The following is a 6,319-nucleotide window of genomic DNA, read 5'->3' as shown; positions in this document are numbered from 1 at the left end:
AGAGAGAGAGAGAGAGAGAGAGAGAGAGAGAGGTGTTTGGTTTAGGACACACCCGAGTGTGGATGCCGCTCCTCAAGGGTGTTTCAGTGTTTCAGCAGTGGCCATACTTGTGACTTTGGTGGGTTTCAACCTCCATCTCAAAGGGTTGATAGGGAACCTTTTTACTCTTCTTTTTCAAGACATTAAGTTATGAGTGGTGTTTTGGATAGGGTTGTGTTCTTGCTCATAATGGTTGCTTTCACAAGTGGGTTAAGGCATGTTTTTTTTTTTTTTTTTTTTTTACTGAAAATGGAGTTTCTGGTGAGGTTCCTAGAAAACTGAAGGTTTATAGCTGGAAAGGGAGAAAAGCCTTAATTAAGCATGGTTCTTTCCTGCGTCTTGATTTGGATCTAAAAATATCTCTCTATAAAAGAGATACTGTTGCAAAAAATGCTAATTGTTTTGAATATTTTCCTCATCTATCCTTTGGAAAAAACTGTTCATTTATTTTTATTTTATGAGGATGAAAATTTTGCCTGCATTTATGTAAGTGTGCCTGGTGCCCTGAGAGGCCAAAAGAGGGTGTGAGATCTCTAGGAACTGGAGTTACAGATTGTTGTTAGCTGTCACTTGGGTACTGGGAACCAAACCTGGGTCCTCTGTAAGGGCAGCGATCGCTCTAGCCTCTGAAACATCTCTTCAGCCCCAATATTTCTTCCTTTCCTTTTTTTAAAAAGCAATTTTATTGAATTGTTCTTCTGACAGTTTGAACCACGTACGCAGAGCATGCTGGTTGCTCATAGTCACCAGCTCTTTTTCTCCCCTGCCTTTGAAACCTAGTAACCCCTCTTCCTTACAAGTCCCATTCTCACTGTGTCTTTTCATTGTGTCCTGTGACCCACTGAGACTAACCAGGGCCATTTGTTTCACCATGGGGTTTTTTGTTTGTTTGTTTTGCTTTGTTTTGTTTTTCCTTTTGTTTTTCTTGACAGGGTTTCTCTGTATAGCCCTGGCTGTCCTGGAACTCACTCTGTAGACCAGGCTGGCCTTGAACCGAGAAATCTGCCTGCCTCTGCTTTCCAAGTGCTGGGATTAAAGGCATGCACCACCACTGCCCAGCTCACCATGAGTTTTGAAGTATGCATTAGAGTTATGTAAGTTCACAGTGAGTACACACCTGGAGACAATGACTGCCACTTCCCCAGAATCTACCAATATACAAAAGCTCAGCAAGATGGAGTATATCACTGTGGGCTTCTCCCCACTTTGTAATTCATAGCTAACAGGCTCAGTATTCTGTATTATACCCAGAACACAGCACACACTTCCCTTCGTCCACCTTCCAGATATTGCATCCTTTCCATCTCCTCTTCCTTGATGTTCCTCATCTGCTGTGATGAAACACTGTAACCAAAAGCAACCTGGAGAGGAAAGGATTTATTTTAGCTTCCAAATTTCAGGTTATACTCCATCACTGAGGGAAAGTCACTGCTTATTAATTTGTTCAGCTTGCTTTGTTATACATCCCAAGACCACCTGCCCAGGGGCACCAAGCTGACAAAACAAAACAAAACAAACAAAACAAACTAACTAACTAACAAAAAACCCAACCAGGACACTCTCTGAACTTTACAGAGAGTGACATGATGTCTTGTAAAGGGCGGAGTGCTCGATTGTTGTGTATTCTCAGCTCCCTGAGCTGTCATGCATCACTTCACTCATAGCCTTTCATTGCAAAAGCTTCTCTGATTAACATTGAGAGTAGAATTTGTCAATAGATATAAATAGTTACAGGGCAATTTGGCACCATGCCAGTTTAGCTAAGCAACAGTAGTAAGGTCTGCCTGGAGACCACAGCCTCCTCAGCCATGGGTTTCTGTCTAATGTTTACAATTCAGCTGGTAAGACTTTGGTCAAACTGCAAGGTAAAGGACTCCTTTCTCTTCCCATGTTCCCTCAACTTTCCATGCTTCCTGGGATGTCCCCACAGCCACCATGAAACAGTGTCCTCTGATGATACTGAAACTTGTACCCTGACTCCAATTTCTGTCATAAAGACTAGCTCAGCCACTCTGGCTTCAGTTCTTTGTTTTGAGTCAAGCTTGCACAGTTTATTTGTATGTGTGTGTGATATATGGAGGTGTTCATAGGACATGTCTCCTGTTTTTTGTTTTGTTTTGTTTTCACTTGATTTAAGCTAGCGTTATCTGGGAAGAGGAAGCTTAAATGAGGAAATGCCTTCATCAGACAACCTGTCTACAAGTGTATGGTGCTTAGGGGTTTTATTGTTGTAAAGAAACACTATGACCTCAGCAAGCTTTGTGGAACCCATTTAACTGGGGCTTGCTTATAGTCCAGAGGTTCAGTCCATTATCATCATGTCTGGAAGCATGGCAGAGTGCAAGCAGACATGGTACTGAAGAAGGAGCTAGGAGCTCTACATCTTAATACGCAGGTAGCAGAAGCATCCTGAGCCACACTAGGTATAGCTTGAGCATATGAGACCCCAAAGCTCACCTCTACAGTGATGCACTTCCTCCAACAAAGCCATACCTACCCCAACAAGGCCACAGCTCCTGATAGGGTGCCACTCCATATGGGCCAAGAAGTCAAAGACAGTAGTTTATGGGGACCATTCCTATTTAAACCACCACAGCCTCTACTTCAGTTCCTATCTTCAGGTTCTACCTTGACTTCCTGCAGTGACTTCTTTGTGGTTGAGTGTGACCTGAGAGTTGTAAGATGAAATATTTTCTATCCTTCCCAAGTTGCTTTTGGTCATAGTGTTTTATCATATCAATAGATATCCTACCAGTCTTCACTTCTGTGCATGCTCTATCATACATATTTATGGGTTGCAGTATGGTGATTTGATACATGCATATATTATATACTGTGTAATGATCAACTCAGGGCAATTAGTGCTTGTGTGTGTGCCTGTGTACATGTGCATATGTGTGAGCACATGTGTGTGTGTGTGTGTGTGTGTGTGTATAGCAAGACCAAGTATTGATGTCAGTGTCTTCCTTAGTCACTCTCCACCTTATTTTTAAAATCACATTTATATTTATCTATTTTGTGAATATGTGTTCACACGCTGGGATGTGTCCATGTGGAAATCAGAGGACAACTCTTAGGATTTAATTCTCTTTTCACTATGTGGGTCCTGGGGCTTGAAGTCCCGTCAGCCTAAGTGGCACCTGGGAGCATACAAGTATGTGTAAGCTGAGGACAGGAGGCAATGTCAAGTGTCTTTCCCTAATTGCTCCCTATCTTTTTTTTCCAAATTAAAAATACTGCATGACGTGTTGTTCAGAGATGAATCAGAGGGTAAAGGCTCCTGCTGCTCTAGTCTAATAAAATGAATTCAATTCCTGTGACTCGCATGTTGGAAGGACAATAACGCCTAAGGTATCCTCTGACCTCCATATACCTGACTTGGTTTGTGCACCTCCCCAAACCAACAAAGCAAGAAAGGAAAAAAAAATTAGGAGAAAACCACACAGACACAGACACACACTCACACACAGACACACACGGACACACAGAGACACACGCTCACACACACACTCACACACATACACACACACATACACTCGGACACACATAGACACATACACTCACTCACACACACTCACACAGACACACGGACACACAGAGACACACACTCACACGCACTCACACACACACACACTCACACAGACACACGGACACACACTCACTCACACACAGACACACATAGACACACACACTCACACACTCACACACACTCACAGAGACACACACACTCACACACACACTCTCTCACACACTCACAGACACACACACACTCACACACATACACACACACACTCACACACAGTCCTGCCATTGTGAAGGCCCATTTCCAGCTTTCAGAATTTGAGACTTGCGATGAAATTATCTAGGTTTTAAATGATTTAGATTGCTCTCTCTTTGGCACTGCTACCTGAATCATACACAGCCTATTTTCTCATTTTTTTCCTTCAACAGTGTCTTAGTCAGGGTTTCTATTCCTGCACAAACATCATGACCAAGAAGCAAATTGGGGAGGAAAGGGTTTATTCGGCTTACATTTCCATATTGCTGTTCATCACTAAAGGAAGTCAGGACTGGAACTCAAGGAGGTCAGGAAGCAGGAGCTGATGCAGAGGCCATGGAGGGATGTTCTTTCCCCTGGCTTGCTCAGCCTGCTCTCTTATAGAACCAAGACTAACAGCCCAGAGATGGCAACACCCACAAGGGGACCCCCCACCCCCCATCACTAATTGAGAAAATGCCTTACAGCTGGATCTCGTGGAGGCATTTCCCCAGCTGAAGCTCCTTTCTCTGTAATAACTCCAGCTGTGTCAAGTTGACACAAAACTAGCCAGTACAAAACTAAATAAAATATTTTTTAGATGCTACCTTTATTTTTATTTATTTTGCATATTTATACACACACCACAGCATGTGTGTGTAGGTCAGAGGGCACTGGCGTAAGCCAGTTCTCTCCTTTCACCATGTGTATCCTGGGACTTAGGCTCAGATCATCAGGTCTTGCATTGCGGTGAGGGGAGCTTCAGAGTAAGACTAAGTAAGTAGCCGGGCGTGGTGGCGCTGCCATAATCCCAGCACTCGGGAGGCAGAGGCAGGCAGATTTGTGAGTTCGAGGCCAGACTGGTCTACAGAGTGAGTTCCAGGACAGCCAGGGTTATACAGAGAAAACCCTGTTTCGAAAAACCAAAAAAAGAAATTATTGGGCCTTACAGTTTCAGAGGTTTAGTTCATTGTTATCATGGTTGGAAGCATGACAGCATGCTTCATGGTGCTGGGGAACAAGAGGTCTAGATGTGGATCAGCAGGTGTCAGGAAGAAAGAGACACTGGGACTGCCTTGGGTTTTTGAGACCTGAAAGCCTACCTACTCCAGCTGACATACTTCCCTCAGCAAGGCCATACCTGATCCCTCTCAAGCAGCGCTATTCCCTAAAGACCAAGCATTCAGATATAGGAGCCTGTGGGAGCCATTCCTGTTCAAACCAGCACACTTAGCCTTCAAAAGCCAACACATGGTTTATAGAGAGATTGCTAAGACACAGGGCGGTCAATCCCCTTTCAGAAGCCCTGCCTGTGGTAGGCATGGACCCGAGTCTCCTGGACACTTGTGGAACTATCCATTTTTTTTTCCTGTCCTGTGGCAAAGCATTGGATGGGATGCATGGTTGAAAATAGAAATAGAGCCAGTTTATTAGGAAAGGAAAAGCATTCTTGAGAATGGGAGAGGGAGGCCTTGTGAGCCAAGAGAGCAACATGCTCAAAAGTGCCAGGCCATGTGGTGCGTGGTGACCTTTGTAGATGCACATATGCCTCTGTTACACACTGTCTGTTACATTAAGCTCAGAAGAGGAGGAATATTCAGCTCTGTCAAGTGACTTTTTTTTTTTTCAAGACAGGGTTTCTCTGTGTAACCTTGACTGTCCTGGAGCTTGCTCTGTAGACAAGGCTGGTTGTGAACTCATAGAGATTCACCTGCCTCTGTCTCTCAAGTGCTGGGATTAAAGGCATGAGCCCCCACTACCCATCTGCCAACTGACTTCTTAAATTAAAAAAAATCATTTTTACATTTATTTACTTTTTTCTCTATCTGGATACATATATTATGGTGTATGTGTGGAAGAAAACTTAGTTGGTTCTCTCCTTCAATTATGCAAGACCAAAATCAATTCAAGTTGTCAGTGTCGGCAGCAAGTGCCTTTGCCTGCTGAAACATCTCAGAAGACGTTGTGGGCTCTCATTAGCCTCTAAAGAGCCATTTATTGACCACCTCTGTGTGAGACCTAGCATATTCATGATCCTTAGTAAATTCGTTTTGGAATGTATAGAGCCATGTCTAGTTCCCTCTGATCTCAAGGCAAACAACATTATTAGATTCTGTTGGAAGCCTGCAATGAAGATTCTCTGTTGCCACATCCTGTCTAATTCATGTTTCCATGAATGTGTTTTAAAGTTACTTTGGTGTCCACAGTGGTGCACACCTTTGATTCTAGCATCTGGGAGACAGAAACAGATTAATATCTATAAATTCAAGGCCAGCTATTATATAGAGAATTCTAGGCCAGCCAAGGCTACAGCGAGACCTCAAAAACAAAACAAAAACAAAACCAAATCCCAACAGTCTTGATTTATGATTTCCTTCATTCTATCACTATAAGAATTTCACGAAACTGTTATAACGTTAAAATATGGAATTCAGGGTAGTCTGGATGCACTCCCCATATTCATACTATGAGTATGCATAGTCACAACATGACTCCAGAATAAACTGTCCTCTGGATATGCAC

Source organism: Mus pahari, chromosome 18 (assembly GCF_900095145.1).
Source record: "Mus pahari chromosome 18, PAHARI_EIJ_v1.1, whole genome shotgun sequence".
NCBI classification, from domain to species: Eukaryota; Metazoa; Chordata; class Mammalia; order Rodentia; family Muridae; genus Mus; species Mus pahari.
Note: the sequence above shows the minus strand (reverse complement) of the source record.